The sequence below is a fragment of the Musca autumnalis genome, unplaced genomic scaffold (genome assembly GCF_047663935.1).
Source record: "Musca autumnalis isolate F117 unplaced genomic scaffold, ASM4766393v1 scaffold_5, whole genome shotgun sequence".
Lineage (NCBI taxonomy): Eukaryota > Metazoa > Arthropoda > Insecta > Diptera > Muscidae > Musca > Musca autumnalis.
In genome coordinates, this window is record NW_027412088.1 from 169,674,853 (window position 1) to 169,697,341 (window position 22,489).

The following is a 22,489-nucleotide window of genomic DNA, read 5'->3' on the forward strand; positions in this document are numbered from 1 at the left end:
TCTTTGCCGACAGAGATATACCCTCAGCCTATGTTAATTGGAACATGCATCTACATACAGATCGAATGTATTTAAGGTCTTTTCAGAATTTTGTGGCACTGTTTGGACATTTGAACATGCCGACAAAAATGTGAATTAGGATTAAAATTCAAAAGTTTTGTGGAGGAGGGAATGGACCGACATAGTGTATTACGGAAGTGGATCTTATTTTGAGAGTCATATCTTTTCGATAGATATCGGACAAAGACTTCGAGTACCTCAATCACAAAACGTAAATAATTTGGCTTGTGATTCCGATCATAACGATATATTTTTTAATGGGCAAATCCATGCTGCGTGACATAATGGCAAGTACCCCAAGTTGTCTGAGGATATCGAGCAGATCTCCCTTAGGGCAATTTTGAAAGAATTTATAATCAATTATCCTGTACATGTGCGGAACCCGGAAATAAGTGAAGATGTCAATCCCAGTAGGGTGAAACAGGGAATTCCCGAAGGTAGGGTGATATCTGTTTCTGTTTAACCCCCATGTTTCCTGTATTTCACCCCCTACATCCTTATTTCATTTCTGAATGGTTGAACTGCGATTTATTCGTTTTTGTCAAATTTTTTTCCGCACGCAATTGAAACATTCCAACAAGTAACTAACCCAAATTCTAAAGATCATATTCGACTTTTATTTTGTTTTTCAAAATAATCAGGTTTTATCCCATAGTCGTTTTTTAATATTTTATTAAAACAACTATAATTTATTAGTGGGAAAAAATTGGCGATGTTTACCAAGGGGTACGTCAGGGAAGACTATAGTTTCAGATCTCGCCACAGATCTTCAAGAAGTCGTCATCCCAAATAAAAAGCGCCAGCCCTCCTGATCATATTCGACAATATGTTCACGTCGACGATGCGTCGTCAATATGTCCTTCTTTGGTAATGTGGTCCTCGAATAAAAGTGCACCGTGATGGAAAAATAAATATTCAAACCTGTCAAAATTCTTCCTGTAAAAAAAAAAACACTTCCGGTGTTACCGTGAAAGACGTCCTAATTATCATTTGATGGATAGAAAGGGATTTTCATGACCTGGATAGAGTGATTCGACTATATTGAAGGAGATTAGAATTGCATTCAGATCGCGAATATGTATATATATATGCAACGTCATGGAAACCTGTCAGAACTGCAAAAGGTCAGCTCCTAATGTCATTAGTGACAATCTGCATTCTTCCAGTACAGAACACAACGATATGGTTGCGGTTCATGCACAGGTGTTACCTGAGAGTCATCCTCTGACATGTCAGGAGAAATCTTCATGATCTGTAGAGAGACGTCCAATGTCACAAGAGAGGACCGCTGGATCAGCAAGCCTATCAAACAGGTTTTAAATACCACTCACATTAATGCAGTCGCGTGTGAATAGTGCAAAATTAACAAGTAAAAAAGTATGAGTCTTTGCCGACAGAGATATACCCTCAGCCTATGTTAATTGGAACATGCATCTACATACAGATCGAATGTATTTAAGGTCTTTTCAGAATTTTGTGGCACTGTTTGGACATTTGAACATGCCGACAAAAATGTGAATTAGGATTAAAATTCAAAAGTTTTGTGGAGGAGGGAATGGACCGACATAGTGTATTACGGAAGTGGATCTTATTTTGAGAGTCATATCTTTTCGATAGATATCGCGCCCACTAGTAATTTCAGTGGGTTATCGTACACCTGTTGGACCAGCATGCCAGGAAGCATGGACTTGGCAGTACATCATCTGTATAAATTTCCAAAGGATCTCCGAATAGACCCTAAACTGCACATGGACACAACTGTTGAACTTTTGAGGGGAGGTATTCTAAGGAGAGGACCGATATGGGCCATTTTAGAAGTTAAACTAAGTTTGGACAAAATATGATGAAGCCAAAATTTGGACCAAATCGGTCTATCAGTTCGAGAGTTATTGTGCTCTCCAACTACTACATATGGTGCCAAAGGGGTTTTTACAACTTTAGGCTGTTTTTCCAAGAAGTATGTACTTGCACTGACAAAACTTGTATAGTTGTAATTGAGACAGCGGTTGCAGGTTTCTTCAATAGAAATCAAAGTTAGTCAAAAGCAGGTCTTAACGTAATTTGGTGACTGTGTGGGTTCGAGTCCTTGGCTTTCCTTTTTCGCTTGCAAAAAATTTCCGACCATCAAGCTTAACTTTAAACGAGAAAACTAATAGAAAAATTTGTTTGTTTCAAACTGAAATCGGCGAGTTATTTTTAAATCCGGCCGCGGCTTTCCTCCATCAGCTCTTGTTTTTGAGATACCCTGCTTAAATTACTCAAAATATGCAATTTTTACAAAGTCCGTTGTATGTTTTCTATATTTTTATACCCTCAGCATTTATGCTAACGAGGATATATACACTTTCATACGGGCAAAATGTGCCTCATCGAAATAATGGTTTTAGACCCCAAGTATGTTTGGACGAAATGTGTTTCAGACAATTTGGAGTCGATTGAGCAATGTCCGTCCGTCTGTCTGTCTGGCTGGCTGGAGCGCACGATAACTCTCGAACGGATGATCCGATTCGGTTCAAATGTTGGCTTTCGTAATATTTTGTCCAAACTTAGTTTAAGTTGGAAGATAAGCCATATCGGTCCACTCCTTTGGGCACATCCCCCACAAACGTTAAAAAATGTTCGGAAACATTGTGCGCACGATAACTCTTGATGGGAGTGACTGATTTGGTCCATAATTTACACGTCCTAATATATCTACCAGATATATGGACTATATTTTTGCACTTCTTCGGGTACCTCCCACACAAAACTTCGGATAAGTTCACTTTAAGACGTGCTCTCCAACCAATTCGATTTGTTGAAGCAACTTGCATTCGCTGCCTCCATTACGACGCACAATGGTTCAGGAATCGATTTTCCTGGCCAAAAATCAAATTTTTGTTTTGTCAAATATATTTAATTTCTATATGGGATTCGATAGTAAACATATTGAAACTAAGGAAACCAAAAAATTAGGCCCAAATATTGGAAGGTGTGGGCGTGGCGTGCCCCTAAAGACGAGCATTTTCCCCATTTTTGGGAAATACGTGATTTTTGCAAATTTCTGGAGAAAGCCGAAGCTATTTCTCTGAAACTATAACAGTTATTGTGTTCATTGGTTTTTATAAGGTAGGTAGGATTGTGGCCTTTAAAAATAGTTTTAGTAAATTACCGTTGCGTTTATACAACATGATCTATTTTATTTTTCCTCGGTTACTAAATTTTATGAAATTCTAAATTTAGTGGACTAGAACTTTTGTGGAACAACATGGAACAAAGTTCTGTTTTCACAGAAAGATGCCCAATAGTCTCCTCTTCCAGCCCATATGTACTTTTGTACCCGTCCCGTTCCGTCCGTTTAACACTTTTTTCAATTTATTGAAATTACATGGGTAAAAATGTGTGTTTTTCTATACTGTTTCCATATGAATTACAGTTTTTTGACACAAATTACAACTTTTTTGAGTATATGAGTTTTTATACGAGTTATATAAGTTTTATTAAAACCTAAGGAGAATTTTTTTAATTTTTGGAAAAAATTTTAATTTTTTTGGTAAATTTTTTTTTACAAATTTTTAAAAAAAAATTTGTTCGACATTTTTTGAAATTTTTTTTTTTTTAGTTTTTTTTTGGTAATTATTTTGTTTATTTGTTGATGTTTGACCATCTTTAATACATAGGAAGATATAAAAACCACAAAAACACTCATATTTTGATGAAAAATAATTAAAAAACTCAAAAGTTGCGACTACCAGGCCCAACTTGACCGCTTATAATTCGTCTGAAAGCTGATTGTGTTATCTGTCTAAAAAAAATTATGAATATATCTCTATCCGTTCAAAAGTTACAGAATTTTGACCAGGAAAAAACGATTCTGAACCACTGCGCGACGGTAAAAGTTTTTTTCAGGGGCAAATCCATACTTCTTGAGGAAACAGCCCGAATGGTGTAAAAAAACACCATTGCTGGAGAGCACGAACTGATCAACCAATTTGGTCCAAATTTTGGCCTCCTTCATAATTTGTCCAAACTTAGTTTCAGTTCGGAAATACGCAATACCGGTCCATAATTTCCGGTACTTCCCCCCAATATTTAAAAAAATTTCAGGATATTCCTTCAACGGGCTGAGGGTATATCTCTGTCAGCAAAGCCGACTGATACTTTTTTTCTTGTTCGGTATAAAAACTACCTTACGATCTATTCTTAGACCTAAAGAATCTATAGTCAAAGTTTTATTAAATTCGGTCCAGTCATTTCAGAGGATTTATATTTCGAACATCATGGCAGACCTGAATAAATTTCTATATATATTAGATATATGTATATACCCGAACCGATCAGAACCAAATTTTCCGAACGTAATTCTTAATTGAACATATCAAATTTTAAAGCGATCGGATGCAAATTGTGGCCTTAGTGCGACTTAAATACAAAATCGAATAAAATCGGTTGAAATATATTGCAGATGTATTTTTATGGTCATTATAAACATCGGGACCACATTTTAAAGGTCCAGAAGCTTTCAGAGACTTGTTGCCTCAAAACCTGTCATTGCAGGGATACAAAATTCAGACATGGCTTGGAATACCTTTGAACGTAGAGAGCTGTCGAAGGCTGCTTTATAATCGACAAAAAAGTGAGAGGTGTCGATCTGCATCTCTTGGGTCTTCTCCAGGATTTGCCGCAGGGTAAATATCTGGCCCAATTATCTCGTTGACCATATACTTTAGTCGTTCGCACAATATGGCTGACCCGATCTTGTAGGCAATAGGGAGAAGACTTATGACTCTGTAGTTGGAGCATACAGTCTTATCTCCTTTCTTGTGGACGAAACACAGTATGCCCAGGTTCCAATCGTCGGGTACGCGTTCTTCCTGCCAGATGCTGCATACACCTTATCAGAGTGTCGCCTCCGGTTTTAAACAGCTCGGCTGGTAGGCCATCGGCTCTGCTGCCTTATTATCTTCGGTCCGTTTGTTGCTGTCTTTACCTCATCTAGGCTGGGCGGTATACATTCAATACCATCTTCTGGGATTGGATCTGTGGTATCTTCGCCGTCTTCGCTACTATCGGATACCAACACTTTGGAGAAATGGTCTTTCCATATCCTGAGCACACTATCTGTATCAGTTACCAGATTACCTTGCTGGTTTATACAGGAGGATGTGCCTGTATCAAAGCAATCAGTTTGATGTTTCACTCTTTGGTAGAATTTTCGGACTTCATTCTGTCTCCTGTACATCTCGATTTGTTCACACTCCCGCTTTTCCATCTCTCTCTTTTTCCTGTGGAAAAGACGTTTCTCCTCTCTTCTTTTCTTCCGATACCTTTCTCGTGCGCTACGCGTTGCTACTGATTGTAAAGTAGCCCTATATGCCGCATTTTTATACCCTCAGCCTTTAGGCTAAAGAGGGTATTTACACTTTGATACGACCAAAAATGTGCCTCATAGAAATAATGGTTTTAGACCCCAAGTATGTTTGTACGATATCCGTTTCAGACAATTTTGAGTAGATCTAGCAATGTCCGTCCGTCTGTCTGTCTGTCCGTCTGTCTGTCTGTCTGTCTGGCTGGCTGGTGCGCACGATAACTCTCGAACGGATCAATCGATTCGGTTCAAATTTTGGGTATCGAAATATTTTGTCTAGATTCGATTTAAGTTCGAAGATGGGCCATATAGGTCCACTCCTTCAGGTACCTCCCCCACAAATGTTCAAAAATTGTCGCAAAACTTGTGCGCACGATAACTCTTGTAGGGAATAACCGATTAGGTCCATACTTTACACATCGTGTAATTTCTACCAAACTTAGATGAGGTTCCAATATGGACTCAATTGGTCCACTCCTTCAGGTACCTCCCACACAAAATTTCGGAAAAGTTCAGTTTAGGACCTGGTCTCGAATCGCCTTGATTTTTGTTTACGCAAGTTGTATTCGCTGTCCTCTATACGACGCTGTAAGTTTCATTAGGGGCAAGTCCATACTTCCTGAGAAAATAGCCTGAAAGTTACAAAAAAACCTATGACACCGTGTGTAGTGGTTGGAGCGCAAGATAACTCTCGAACGGATCTGCCGATTCGGTCCAAAATTTGGCTTTCGTAATATTTTGTCCAAACTTAGTTCAAGTTCAAAGATGGATTATATCCGTCCACTCCTTCCGGTACCTCCCCCACAAAAGTTCGAAAATGTTCGGAACATTTGTGCGTACGACAACTCTTGAAGGGAGTAACCGATTTGGTCCATACTTTGGACATTATGAAATTTCTACCAGACTTAGATGAGGTTCCAATATGGACTCAATCGGTAAACTCCTTCGAGTACCTCCCACACAAAATTTCGGGAAAGTTCAGTTTAGGACCTGCTCTCGAATCGCCTTGGTTTTTGTTGTAACTTCTTGTATTCACTGTCCCCTATACGAAGGTACAAGTTTCCTCAGGGGCAAGTCCATACTTCCTGAAAAAATAACCTGAAAGTTGAAAAACAAACCCTATGACACCCTAAGTTTATGGGTGGAAGCGCAAGATAATTCTCGAACGGATATGCCGATTCCGGCCAAAATTTGGCCTTCGTAATATTGTTTCCAAACTTAGTTTAAGTTCGTAGATAAGCCATATCGGTCCACTCCTTCAGGTACCTACCCCACAAAAGTTCAAGAATATTCGGAAAAATTGTGCGCACGATAACTCTTGATGGGAGTGACCGATTTGGTCCATACTTTACATATTCTCATAATATCTACCAGATATAGATCAGGTTCGAATATGGACTATATTTGTCCACTCCATCCCGTACCTCCCACACAAAATTTTTGATAAGTTCACTTTAAGACCTGTTATTGAATCACATTGATTTTTGTTGAAGCAACTTACATTCGCTGCTTCAATTACGATGGTAAAAGTTGTTTCAGGGGCAAGTCCATACTTCTTGAGAAAACAGCCCGAAGGGTGTAAAAACCCCCTATGTCACCCCCATAGTCTATGTCGGTTCATTCTTTTAAGTACCTTTTCGGCAAAATTTTTGAACTTTAATCTTAATTAACATTTTTGTCGGTTCATACGACCAAAATTTTGAAACCCCCTAAATACATATTTTGTTTGTGAAAAACGTGTTTCAATTTGCACAGGCTGAGGGTATATCTCTGTCGGCAAAGCCGACTGATACTTTTTTACTTGTTCTCTTCGATAGCTGCACGACACTCCTGGTCATACCATGGATTCCTTGGTGGAGGTCTCCGGTATCCAAGTATGGATTTTGCGGCTGTTTGCATGGAGTGGGCAATGCTTCGCCATTGCGCTGATATGTTATCGGGATGAGGAGTGCTTTGATTAAGCAATTGGGCTAGTTGAGTGGAATATGCTGTGGCTATCTGTTGTGATTGCAGCTTACCGATGTCCAACTTCCGTGTTGTGTCTGTTCGCGCTTTGTTTGCTACGTTTAATCTGGTACGTACCTTTACTGCAACAAGGTAGTGGTCCGAGTTTATGTTTGCACCTCGGAACGATCGTACATCGAACAAGCTTGATGCATGGGCAGGGCAACGGACTGTTCGTCCTTGTCTTCAGGGGGGCATCAGCGCAAATAAAGCTTATGTTGAAGAATTTTGCTTTTAATCGAATTGCAGCGAATCTTTCATTTACTGGGGTGAAGCTGGAGAACAGATGTTTTAACCTCCGACCAACTACAAATCCGCAACCAAACTCATGCTTTGTGTCATGGCAGCTATAATACAGTGCGTCACCTTTAGGTGTTGTTGTGACGCCTTTCCCGTTCCATCGTATTTCCTGTATTTCCACTATTGTCGTATTTCCTCTATAAAGTGTGCGAACATTCCAGGTGCAGATTCGCAGATCATGGTCCTTAAAACGTTTGCGGGGTTCGTCAACTTTAGAGGAGTTTGTTTTTCTTTTCTTTCATTTTTTCATAGTAGGCTGCTTTTTCGAGGGGAGGGTTACTAACCCGACGCCCAAAACCCAAACGTTTTTAACGTTCTTATGGGTGAACGCTCGGCACATGTTAGCTCACTACCTTTAACGGGTGTTAAAGGCAGTTCCCCAGGTGACACCACGGGGAGGTGGTGTCCACTTGAGATGAAAGAGGAACCAAGATAAATCCTGGGCTTTGCCATGTTAAACCCGGTCAGGACCATTCCTTGGTATCTTCCATCCCCAACGTCACCCAGGTTGAAAATTTAATCGGGTAATAATATTGTTCCCCTATTCATCGCCTATATGAATAACTACAGAGAATCTACACAAGTTGTGCATAATTCATAAAATTTATTATAAATATATTGTTGTTTATTATAATATATATTGTGCCACCGTGGTGCAATGGTATGCACACCCGCCTTGCACGCAGAAGGTCAGTGGTTCGATTCCCCGGCCAGGCAACATCAAACATTTTTCAACGGTGACAAAATACCCCTCAGTAATGTTGGCGACATTTTCTGAGTATATCAGCCTTGAAAAACTTCTCTACAAGTGGTGTCTTAAGGCACGCCGTTCGGACTCGGCGATAAACAGTAGGTCCCATATCATTGAGCTAATATGAATCGGGGTGCACTCATTGATATGAGAGAAGTCTCCCTTGTTCCGTATGGGATGTTGTGGAACAATGTTTTTTTTTATATTGTTGTTGTATCTTGTTTATACGAGGAATAAGAAAAATGTATGACTTAAAGTTTAAATGAACTCGCTTTCGGATAAGTAAGTAAATTTATTGTTGAATGACTAAAACTCAAGGATATTACATATCAAGGAACAAACCGCCGCTATAAATCATAAATAATTAAGGAAGAGCCGAAAAATTGTATTAATTTTGTGTTGAAATGAAAAATTGTTAATTACAGCAAATTACACCTTTTTCTTTCGTACTAGACTTAAATCATCTCTGGCCTTTCAACAGCAAAATATTATCAAACACTTTTCAACTTCCACATATAATATTTCTTACATCTCTGAGATGATTTATTGCCAAAGAACAAAAATCCAAAACTCTGTTGAATTAAAAAAAATGAAAAATATCGAAATATGTTCCATATCCCCTCAAAACTTCTGATTTGTCATTGTGTCACCAGAATGTTTACCGCTAATAAATGAGAGAATCAATTCACTTCATTATATTTTGATTTTATTTTTTGTTGCTTCGGCCAACAGTACCACAGAAAAAAAACAAGTGAGAAAAGGCTATAGTCGGTATGGGGCCGACTATGTGATACCCTACACCACTACCTCTGTGAATAATCCTTTCACTCGAAAACATTTCTTTTATGGAGATACGAAAGTTTTCACCTATCTGGCTTTTATACCAAATGACTTAAGGCGAACTGAACCAAAATAATTAATATTTAATTTTATATTTGACTACTATCGACATTACCAACATCAATAGGCTTCTATCTCTGTGAGAAAATTTCTTGATGATCCGATCAAAATTCCGACCTGTAACAGGGATGCATTGCCGACTATTGCGATATCTCTATTATTTGACCACCTACGCCAACCTACTTTGCATAATTTTAAATATGCGATTTTCTACTTTTTTAGTCAGGCTTTTCTTTTAGAATGTCCCTAACCAAAGGTGTGATATCCGTCATTATTATTAAAATCGCAAAAATGAAAAGTTGGGTTCTATTAGCGACTAATGCGATATCTTCGTTGTTTGACCACCTACGACAACCTACGTTACATCAATGTAAAGGTGATATTTTATATATATTGACTTTTTCTCCAAATAAAGTTTTTGCTCATTCATTCAAAATCAATAGGCTTCTTCGTCTGTGAGACCTTCATTAACCCTCGTGACGATCCGATCAAAATTGCGCCCAGTGGCTTGATTTCCAAAAAAATGGAAAAATAGGATGTATTATCGAATATTGCGATATCTCCGTTATTTAGCCACCTACGCCGACCTAGTTTGCATCATTGTAAAGATGGGATGTTCTACTTTCATAGTAAGGCTTTGCCTTTGGAAAGTATCCAACCAAAGCTGTGATATTCGTCATTATAACTAAAATCGCAAAAATGAAAATTTGGGTTTTATTTGCGACTATTGTGATATCTTCGTTGTTTGATCTCCCACGAGAACCTACTTTACATCGCTAGAAAGGTGATATTTTCTACTTTCATTGTCACGTTTTGCTTTTGGTATACCCCTTATAGAAGCTGAGATATTAGCTTTGGAAAAAAACGTTGTCTTTTTATCCGCATAAGTTTTTTGCCCATTCCAACCCCTAAATATTATCCGACCATTACCAAAATCAATAGGCTTCTTCCCCTCTGGGACCCCCATCAACACCCAAAATTTCGTGACGATCCGATCAAAATTGCGACCTGTAGCGTGATTACAAGGTTTAGATGGACAGACGGACAGACGGACAGACGGACGGACGGACGGACTGACGGACGGACACACATAGCCAGATCGACTCAGCTCGTCGAGACATTCATTTTGATATATATAAGTATGGGTCTACGACCATTATTTCGATGCGTTACAAACTTTTTGGCCAAAACCAACTTATAATACCCTCCCCACATAGTGGTGTAGGGTATAATAAAAATAAATAAATATGCAAAATAACCTGATAGTGAGGAGTTGACTAACTGATTAACTGCCTGGTTGACTGACTGACTGCCTGACTTAAAGACAGACCAGTGAATGGATGGTTAGATGGATCGATGCCAGTTGGGAGTACCACCAACCAGCAGAATGTTGTGTGTGGATGCCTGAGAAGAAAAACAGTTTGGAAGAGCAGCTTGGGGCACACATGCTCATAATCCAACAGACACCTGAGCAGACAGATTTAGCCCAACTCTTACTCTCCCCACTGAGTGTGTGTGCGGTTTGTGTAAAGAGATTTAGAGAATGAATTAAGCTGCTGCGCTGTCTGGCCAAGTTTAATACAATTAGCCAAGTTTTTTTTGTGTGTTTTGTTTTCAGCTTAGCCAGTTTGATGTGGGCTCCCAGTCTTATTGCTCTCTTCTTTGATTTTGGAATTTTGCAAAAAGCCTCTCTGAGTGGCTGAGTGTTTGAATGTTTGAATTTTTAAGCCAGAGACCGGTGCAAAAATATTTTCATTTTAGAGTTCAGTGTTTTAGTCACATTCTTAGTGTCGACTACACTGGGCGGATTTTTTTTAAGATTTCGTTTATATGTTCGCTTGTTCGTTCGTACATACGGTCGGTCGTTAGGTTTATACGTTTGAATATTTAGTTGTTAATATCGTCGTTGATTTCAGCGTTTGTTCGTTCGTTCGTTGTTGTTCAATAATATTACGTTTCGAGGCGTTTCGTGTTAACGCCAGCAGCAGCAACAGCCAGCCAGTCAGCCGTCCAGCACAGCTTCTTTTGTATTCTAAACGCAAAATCAATAGAGAGGTGCTATTGACCAAGTCATGTGTACAAATGTCGGTCGAACGGTTTAGCGGTTTTCAATAATTTTTTGCGGAACTAATCTTCGAAGGTGATTAATTAATATTGAAAAAATCAATAATTTTTCAAATTCAAAAAAGTGAAAATATCAAGAAAAAAATTGGATAATACCCACATTTGTCTAATGAAATATTGTGTTCTTTAAACTAAGAATATATTTAGAAAATACTTCTACTGAACGACCTTGAACCCAAGTGGGGATTTTCGAAACAAAGTCATCAAGAGCATAATAGCTAACCACAAGTGTCCATATGTTAAACGTTTTCAACGATTTCTAAGAATAATAAACTGAAAACACAAGTGCGGTTAATAATAATTTGTGCGATTTCCAAATACCCTCCTGCTTCTCCTACCAAACAGCAAAAGTTCTAAATTTCCACATCTCTTCGTTAGTGTGTGTGTGTGTGCGTCTGCGCCCATTAATCATTTCAAATCAATTTTAACATTTTGTGTATTTGTGTGTTTCATAAGTTAGCACCTCTTCCAAGTGTATGCTAATGCCAATGTGTATCCATCCGTGTGTGCAAAAAAAAACAGCGACCTAAAAATACACTTCAACTAACCATTCAAGTGTAACATTTTCAAAACGTAACGAAAAATTATACCCAGCTTATGAAAATCTAAGTGTTCAATACTCTGTTCTTTCAATATCCTCGTTGCTGCTGCGCAATATAATCTACTTACGTATTATTAAAAAAAAAGCAAAACAAAAACAAAAAAGAATCAAGTAAACCAGAAGAGGAATAAACGAGTACCGCCTTCGTAACACCTGTAATCTTGCCTAGCCTGCCATCTAGCCGCTCGCCGTTCGTTGTAATCTCTTGTTTAAGAAAAAACAGGTATTTTGATGTTTTTTTTTTGTTTTTGTTGTCCTCTGCTCTTTGTTATCTTTTATTATAATTAGATTTAATTGACAAACAATCATTAGCACCTGCATTTTTCGGGGAGGCCGTTAATTAACTCTGCTTGTGAATGAATGTTCGCATGCTGTCATCACATGTATGTAGTAAAGGCCAAACAAAAGACTTAAGACATAAACTTTGTTTGGTATGTTTTTTTTTTGTGGGAATGTGTCTTTGAAGATTTATTTTCGATTTAAACTTAACAAAAATATTTAAACTGTGAAGTGGAGAAATATAAACAAAATAATGTTGGAAAATAAATTAGAGAACATTACAGCACCTATTCGGCTAAACCTCGGGGCAGAACTTAAAATAGCCTTTCACAATTTATTCAATAGAGATCTCTTGAAAACAGATAATGTATCCGAAATATTCACATATAAAAAAGAGATGGGTAAAACTTTAATAATATATATATAAGGCCGAGCGAAATCGATAAAATGCAACCAAAGTAATGTGGAGTTCCAAAAAAGGAACTTTATTCAAAAGAGTCTCTATAGCTTCTGAGATTCCGATATCTTTACTAAAGAAGGAGTGCTATAAATTTATTTGATATGTTTCTTAAAATCAAAATAGTCGAGATTTGTTGCAAAACGTGTATTCTTCCATTATCGAACCAATAAAGCTTTTTAGGATTTTTTAAAGATTTTTTGGGCAAAAACCAGGATTTTTTAAAAATATTTTAAGACAACAAAAGGACAATTTTAAATGTGGATTTTTTTAAGATTTTTTAAAACAACAAAGTGATTTTTTTTTATTTATATTTTAAATGTGGATTTTTTAAAGATTTTTGTGGAAACATATTGTCTACAATAAACGTGGATTTTTAAAGATTTTTTAGGACAACAATCGTGGATTTTTTCAAGATTTTTTAGGACAACAATCGTGGATTTTTTAAAGATTTTTTAGGACAACAAAACGTTTTAAAGAATTTTTAGGACAAAAAAGTGAGTTTTTCAAAGATTTTTTAGGACCACAAAAGTGGATTTTAAAGAGTTTTTAGGACAAAAAACGTGGATTTTTTACAGATTTTTTAGAACACCAAAAGTGGATTATTTAAAGAGTTTCTAGGACACAAACGCAGATTTTTAAAGTACTTTTTAGAATAACAAACATGGATTTTTTTAAAGGTTTTTACAACAAACATGAATTTTTTAAAGATTTTTGGGCAAAACCTGGATTTTTTAAAGATAATTTAAGACAACAAGAAGACAATTTTGAATGTGGATTTTTTCAAGATTTTTTAGAACAAAAAAGTGATTTATTTAGATTTATATTTTAAATGTGGATTTTTTAAAAATTTTTGTGGACACACATTGTCTACAATAAACGTGGATTTTTAAAGATTTTTTAGGACAACAAACGTGGATTTTTTAAAGATTTTTTAGGACAACAAACGTGGATTTTTTAAAGATTTTTAGGACACCAAAGATTTTTACAACAAACATTAATTATACCCTCAGCATTTATGCTAACTACACTTTCATACGGGCAAAATGTGCCACATCGAAATAATGATTTTAGACCCCAAGTATGTTTGGACGAAATGTGTTTCAGACAATTTGGAGTTGATTTAGCAATGTCCGTCCGTCTGTCTGGCTGGCTGGAGCGTACGATAACTCTTAAAGGGTCCATACTTTGTACATCGTGTAATTACTACGAGACATAGTTGTGGTTCCAATATGGACACAATCGGTTCACACCTTCGGGTACCTCCCACACAAAATTTCGGAACAGTTCAGTTTAGGACCTGCTCTCGAATCGCTTTGATTTTTGTTGTAGCAACTTGTATTCACTGTCCCCCATACGACGGTATAAGTTTTATCAGGGGCAAGTCCATACTTCCTGAGAAAATAGCCTGAAAGGTGTAGTGATTGGAACGTAATATAACTCTCGAACGAATCTACCGATTCGGTCCAAACTGTTGCCTTCGTAATATTTTGTGCAAACTTACTTTATGTTTGATGATAAGCCATATCGGCCCACTCCTTCAGGTACCTCCATCACAAAAGTTCAAAAATGTTCGGAAAATTTGCGCGCCCGATAACTCTTGATGGGAGTGACCGATTTGGTCCATGCTTCACACATCCTAATATATCTACCAGATATAGATCAGGTTCGAATATGGTCTAAATTTGTCCACTCCTTCGGGTTCCTTCCTCACATAATTTTGGATAAATTCACTTTAAGATCTGCTCTTGAATCACTTTGATTTTTGTTGAAGCAACTTGCATTCGCTGCCTCAATTACCACAGTAAAAGTTTTTTCTGGGGCAAGTTCATACTTCTTGAGAAAACAGTCCGAAAGGTGTAAAAACCCCCTTGGCACCACATGTAGTGGCTCGAACGGAATACTGCGTTCGTCCACACTTTGGATATCGTAATATTTCTTCGAATATTAGAGAAAATTTGAGAGTCCACTCCATCCGGTACCTTCCCCACAAAAGTTCGAAAATATTCGTAATATCTCACAAAAGGAGCAACCGATTTGGTCCAATTTTTGGATATCGAAATATTTTGTCCAATCGTTGGACATTTTTGTTTGGTTAGGGTCCGTTCGAGAATTCTTTGGATATTTTTCCGGGGGTTTCCTAGTGAATCTGTTTACTGCGTTATTATGTTTTTCGCTAGTATGGTTCAAAAGCTGTATCTATCGATATTCCCCGCAAATGTTTGAGCTTTAATCCAATCCACATTTTCACCCAAAATTTTGAAAACCCCCCTAAATACATAATCTTGTTTTGGAAAAAAAAGTATTTCAATCCATACATGCTGAGGGTACATCTCTGTCGGCAAAGCCGGCTGATACTTTTTTGCTTGTTTTTTTTAAGATTTTTTGGAACAAAAAACGTGTTTTTTTTTTGAGGTTTTTACAACAAATGTGAAATTTTTAAAGATTTTTTTTTGGACAAAAAACGTAGTTTTTAAGGTTTTTACAACAAATGTGAAATTTTTAAAGATTTTTACAAAAAAATTTTATGGATACATAGTCTACAATAAAAGTGGATTTTTAAGGCTTTTAGGGCCGTCCATAGCGCTCAGAAGACATGAACTTCTTCGAAGATTTTAGGATCATAGTGGACAATAAACATCGGAATTCGATTTTTCGTCACCACCGATTTCTAATTTATACATGGAGTTCTATATCAAATGTACTGAAACTAAGGAAACCAAGCAATTAGGATAAAATATTGAAAGGTTTGGGGGTAGCTTTCCCCCCCTAAAGACGGCTATTTTTACAGTGGTTTATTTAACTTGCTTTGGTGTCCGTTTAGTTCAAATCTATTACTGTACCCGCAGATTTCAAGTTTTATATACTTCCACCTTTTATGCAGGTATATTCACTATGATACGATCAAAAATGTACCTTATCGAGTTAATGGGTTTAGTCCCCAAGTCTCTTTGGACGAAATTCGTTTCAGATAATTTGGAATCAATTTAGCCCTGTCCGTCCGTCTCTCTGACTAGCTGGTGCGCACGATAACTCTCGAACGGGGCTTCTTTTACTACGATACAAATTTTTTTCAGCGGTAAGTCCATATTTCCTGAGAAAATGGCCCGAAAGTTTAAAAACAACCCCTTAGGCCCGCCATGTGTTGTAGCTGGTTTGCACCACAACTTTCGAAACAGCGTGAGTAATCGATTATGCCCAAATTTTGTGTATTTTTGCGAAACTTAGTTCATATTAGAAGATGGTTCTTAACGGTACACTCCTTCGGCTCCTCCTCCATCTTGAAACTTAGGATTTCGAAATATAGGGTGATCCAACTAGAGATTCCTAACTTTTTAAAAGAAAAAAAAAAAACACAGAAAATTCTAATTGAATGGGTAATGTTTATTATCATTTGAAAGAACAGTCTTTGGCATTTATTTTAAGTTTATGTCTATCAAATGTTGGCCGCGTCAACGTCTTAGGCTGTCGGTCCGTTAGGTTCAATTTTCGTTGCATCGTTCAAACATATAGACTTGTAACTGACGAATGACATGCGTGATTTTTTGCACCAAGGCCTGAATTGAATCGGGGTTGTCCGCATACACTTTAGACTTTACATATCGCCACAGGAAAAAATCTAACGTGTGATATCACACGATCTTGGTGGTCAATCGACCGTTAAAAAACCTGAAATTGTCTGTTCATCGAAGTGTTCTATATTGATTGTTGTCATGTGGGGAAAACCGTCGTCTTGTTGAAAACCAAAATGTAGCCGAGATCACGACCTTCATTTTCAAGCATCAAATATTCGGCTATCATAGTCGCCATTGAAGGTTACGTTCTCACCGACATCACTTTTGAACAAATATGGGCTGATGGTTCTGCCAGCGGACAAAGAACACCAAACTGTTGTCTTTTCTAGATAAAGTGACAACTCTTGAATCTCTTTAGGTTGCTCTTAACCTAAATGCGGCTACTTTCCTTGTTTACATACCCATTAAGTCAAAAATGGGCCTCATCGCTGAACAAAATTTGGCTCGAAGCACATGTGAACGGTAAACAAAATCTATTGAAAAAAGTACCTCTAGTTGGATCACCCTTTATTTTGTCCAAACTTAGTTTAAGTTTGAAAATGGGTCATATCGGTCCACTCCTTAGGGTACCTTCCTCACAGATGTTCAACATTTTTGATTATGTGGAGTTTATGGATCCCTTGGAAATTTTTACCGAAATACTCCTTTTTGTCCTGTTTTCAACGATATTTTGTTTTTCAGGGGCAAGTCCATGCTTCCCCAAAATAAGATACACTTCCAAAATGGACTATGCCAATGCATTCCTTCAGTTACCTTATTGGGGAAAAGGATTTCGGTTGCATAGCCGGTATTGAATTCCACATAATCAATATATAAAAGTTTCAATTCACACAGGCTGAGGGTATATCAAGAGAAAACCAATTGGGCGGACTTTCAATCGATACGAAAACTTAATTTAAGCTTAAAAGTATTGACATTTTGTAGATAAGATACCTGAAAGAATGCGCGGACAAACTTCATCTTAGAACTGTATCTCTGTTTGGAAGCCAATCCTTTCGATATTTATCGTGTCCATCAGTTATTTCAGCTGGTTACCTTCCGACAAAAACATTATATCGCAGTAAGCAAGATCTCAAGGAATACTTTAGATGAAAATATCAATACGATCCTTGAACTGTCCTCTAACTCCCACTGGAGCATAGGGCGCTTGCTTTGAGTTTAAAAGGCATTTTATTTGATCACCGTACGGTTTTTCAGAGCTTCCGTGTCTTAACCCAGGAAGTAAATTCGATATAAATTTCAGAGGAGTATTGCCACCGTGGTGCAATGGTATGCACACCCGCCTTGCACAGAGAAGGTCGTGGGTTTGATTCCCCGGCAGGCAACATCAACATTTTCAACTGTGGCAAAATACCCCTCAGTAATGTAGGCAACATTTCCTGAGTATTTCAGCCATGTAAAACTTCTCTATAAAGTGGTGTCGTAAGACACGCCGCACAATGGTTCAGGAATCGATTTTCCTGGCCAAAAATCAAAATTTTGTTTTGTGAAAGATATTTATTTTCTATATGGGTTTCGATAGTAAACATATTAAAACTAAGGAAAACAAAAAATTAGGTCAAAATATTGCAAGGTGTGGGCGTGGTGTGCCCCTAAAGACGAACATTTTCCCCATTTTTGGGAAATACGTAATTTTTGCAAATTTCTGGAGAAAGACGTAGCTATTTATCGGAAACTATAACATATGTTGTGTTCATTGTTTTTTGTAAGGTAGGCAGGATTGTGGCCTTTAAAAATCGTTTTAGTAAATAACCGTAGCGTTTACGCAACATGATCTATTTTATTTTTCCTCCGATACTAAATTTTATGAAGTTCCAAATTTAGTGGACTAGAACTTTTGTGGAAAAACATGCAACAAAGTTCTGTTTTCACAGAAAGAGGCCCGAGAGTCTCCTCTTTTAGCCCATATATACTTTTGTACCCGTCCCGTTCCGTTCCTGTAAAAAATTAAAATTCAGACTTCTTCTGAGTTTATTCAAAATTATCCCACAAAACATAATTGTATAGGGATGCCGTCAAGACAAAAATATTCGTCGTCAAATTTCACAATAGGTCCCAAAAGAAATAAAGTCTCTAAAATGAAATTTTGTTGCACGGTGTAGTTATGGTGCCCAATATATATTTTAGTTGTTCACCGTATGTTTTTAGAGATTTTGGCTCATTTTTTTCAGAGCGCATGGATGGGTATAAAAATATTTTTATACCCTCAGCATTTATGCTAACGAGGGTATATACACTTTCATACGGGCAAAATGTGCCTCATCGAAATAATGGTTTTAGACCCCAAGTATGTTTGGACGAAATGCGTTTCAGACAATTTGGAGTCGATTGAGCAATGTCCGTCCGTCTGTCTGTCTGTCTGGCTGGAGCGCACGATAACTCTCGAAGGGATGAACCGATTCGGTTCAAATTTTGCCTTTCGTAATATTTTACCCAAACTTAGTTTAAGTTCGAAGATGGGTTATATCGGTCCACTCCTTCCGGTACCTCCCCCACAAAAGTTCGAAAATGTTCGGAAAATTTGTACGTACGATAGCTCTTGAAGGGAGTAACCGATTTGGTCCATACTGTGTATAGCGTAAGCTTTCTACCGGAGTAATATGAGGTTCCAAAATGGACTCAATCGGTCCACTCCTTCGAGTACCTCCCACATAAAATTTCGGATAAGTTCAGATTAGGACCTGCTCTCGAAACGATTTGACTTTTGTTGCAACAAGTTGTATTCATTGCCCCCCATACAGCGGTACAAGTTTCATCAGGGGCAAGTCCATACTTCCTGAGAAAATAGCCTAAAAGATGAAAAAAGCCCCTATAACACCGTGTGTAGTGGATAGAGCGCAAGATAACTCTCGAACGGATCTGCCGATTCGGTCCAAAATTTGGCCTTTGTAATATTTTGTCCAAACATAGGTTAAATTCGAAGATAAGACATATCGGTCCACTCCTTTAGGTACCTAAAATATTCGGAAAAATTGTGCGCACGATAACTCTTGAAGGGATTGACCGATGTAATCCATACTTTGCACATCCTAATATATCTACTAGATATAGGTCAGGTTTGAATATTGACTATATTTGTCTACTCCTTGTGGTATTTCTCCTCACAATTTCGGATAAGTTCACTTTAAGACCTGCTCTCGAATCACTTTGATTTTTGTTGAAGCGGTTTGCATTCGGTAAAAGTTTTTCAGGGGCAAGTCTTTATTTCTCAGGAAAACAGTCCGAAAGATGTAAGATGTCGGAGAGCACTATAATACTCGAACTGTTCAACCGATTTGGTCCAACATTTGGTCTTCGTCAAATTATATCCAAACTTAGTTTCATGTAGCAATACCGATCCACAACTTCCGGTACTTCTCGCCAATATTAAAAAATGTCACTAAAACTCTAGGACGATATCACTTGAATGGGGCAACCAATTTGGTCCAAACTTTGGATCTCCTAATATTTTGTCAAAATTTAGTTTAACTTCTAAAATGGCCCATATCGGTCCTCCCCCACAAAAGTTCAGTATTTGTGTCTTAGTGCAGTTAATTCCTAATCCACATTTTTGTAAGTTAAATTGTCCAAATAGAGCCACAAAATTCTGAAGAGACCTTAAATACATTCGATCTGTCCGTAGGTGAAAGTTTCACATTGGCTGAAGGTATATATCTGTTGGCAAAGCCGACTGACTATTTTTTACTTGTTTTACATGTAGTTACTATACTTATTTCGAATGTAAATTAGCAAAATTGTCAACACGGCCTTATAAATAATACAAAAAATTCTTGATTTTTTAATCCATAAAACATCGTCATGTGATACCTTAACTTATTTTAAGCACATAAAAAGAAATATACATTTCAAAAGAATGATAAAATTCGAAATTTATGCAGATTAGAATACAGAAAAAAACAAAGAATTTTTAGCGAACAATCTTCGTGAAACCCTTTAAAGAAACCCATTAGAATATTTGAAAATATTTTTTAAACTAATATGGAATTTTGCCACTAATGACGACAATATTGATGATTGAAGCATTTTATCGAAATAGTGGAAAATAAATTAATTAGAAATGTATTTCTATAAACCTGAAACACGTTAAAATATTAGAAAACATTCTTAAAACTAATTTGAAAATTAGCAAATGTGTTAAGTCAGCTACTAATAACAACAGCATTTATTTAAAAAATAAAAAAATCACCCCAAGTGCTTTCTTGAAAAAAACACTTGATAACAAACTTATCCAAAATTTCTTTCAATTACCTGATGATGATTGAAGAAATAGTGGAAATAGTGGAAATAAAATAATCCTTAACCACAAAAAAATTATAAATTTATTTCTATAAATTTCATAATTTTTTTTCCCGGAAAGTGATATTAGCATATTTCATAATTTTTTTTGGTAATAATATTTATATTGCTTCACGAAATTATAATCTAAGAACAATACAATGATTGAGTGGTTTTAACAAACTTTGTGTGGCTTAAATATGCTCAGGTTAAGTAACAATGTCGTGTAAAAAAAATTAGAAATAATTGATAATCATACTAGTGCTTCTTGGTGTTTCCATAAAAATCTAAAACTTATTTCGATTATTTAAAAATTATCCAAAATCCACTTAAGTTATCTAAATCTAAGTCATTCATTACAGATGATTTCTCTCTACACAAGGAAATGAAACAAAACAGCAACATCATTTCCTCCACATTCTTGAATATTTTTTTTTCATTTGGTTTTCATTAACTAATGAAGTCTATAATTATAGATGTTGTCTCCCTCTCTCGGTGAACCACATACTAATGTGAATAATATTTTTGCCGTTGTTTTAACATTTGTTTGCTATGATTTCAGCAGTTTTTATGTTCTAACTTCCCCTATTACTAATAATAATGCTTTGCATACAAAAACATTTTATTACACTACAATTATTTTATAATTTATGATTGAACTAGAAGCACAAGCTTATGTTTTTCAATTCATTGAGAGTCAAAATGGCAAAAAATCTTGAATTTCTTCCTTCCGGTAGGTAGTTCTAGTGAGAAGTAGCAGAAGCCCAACAAAAATAAATAAATAACTGACAGCAAAAAGGCATTTGAACAGTTTTACAGTATTGTTTTAAAGAATTTTAGAAATATTAGAAATCACTGGTGAGCTATAAAATTTAATTTCATAGCTATTTTTAATAACACACACATTTCAAGTGATTTCATCTCACACAGGAAAGATGAAATGCTAATGGGAGCTAAATTTGAAATGAAATAAAATCTCCCAGTAAAACAAGATATTTATATTTATATTACTATTTGTATTTGTTTGATGTTCTCTTGCCCTCTCACAAACTCTCTTATATGATTGTTTTTGTTGCCATATGTTTCTGTTAAAGATATTTATTTAATATAAAATGCAAATTTGGTTTCGTTTAATCTGTAAAACAAGTTTGTAGCTTAAGTCTTTTGTTTCACATATTGCGAAAAGGGGTGAATTTTTTGAGGATTTTAGTATTTTGTTATTGTTTTCTTTTTATTTATGAAATTCCAAAAATACATATTTTACTTTCAACAAATTGTCATGTGTTTGGTGTTAATATTTGGCAAGCGAGGCAATATCGTCGAAAATCGTTGGAAGATGTTTTGGTTGGTTTCTTTTTTTTTTTAAATAAGTGGTGCTGTCATTAGTGGCTGACTTAACATATTTGTTAAATTTCAAATTAGTTTTAGAAATATTTTCTAAAATTCTAATGTATTTCTTAAAAGGGTTTCGCTAAGGTTCTTCGTTAAAGGTTCTTTGTTTTTGTGAATTTGTGAGTTTTGTTAATTTCACATTTTATTGTTTCTTTTGGAATGTAGATTTGTTTTTATGTGTTCTAAATTAGTTTAGGTATCACATGACGAAGTTTTATGGATTAATAAATTAAAGAATTTTGTTGTTATTATATTCATAAGGCAATGTTGACATTTTTGCCCATTTTACATATGGCATAATTTTAAGATTTACATGCATACATTAAATTTATACCCTTCGACTCGTGGCTTCGTCAAGACCAACAATTTAGTCTTTAGGTCTCACGTGTGTTGAGACCAAATCCTATTCAGACAATATGGAGTA

General features: G+C 36.4%; 1 protein-coding gene across 2 annotated transcripts in view; it reads left to right on the top strand.

Annotated features, from left to right (window-relative positions):
- blo (bloated) overlaps window positions 1-22,489 on the top strand; it is a 445,168-nt gene that overhangs the window by 251,436 nt on the left and 171,243 nt on the right. Inside the window, exon 1 of one of the 2 annotated variants that reach the window (XM_073955436.1) lies at window positions 11,122-12,310. The exons of the other annotated variant lie outside the window; for it this stretch is intronic. The gene's annotated coding sequence lies outside the window, so the exon portion shown is untranslated. Of the gene's footprint in view, window positions 1-11,121; window positions 12,311-22,489 lie in introns of those variants that run through there. 2 annotated transcript variants of the gene reach the window in all.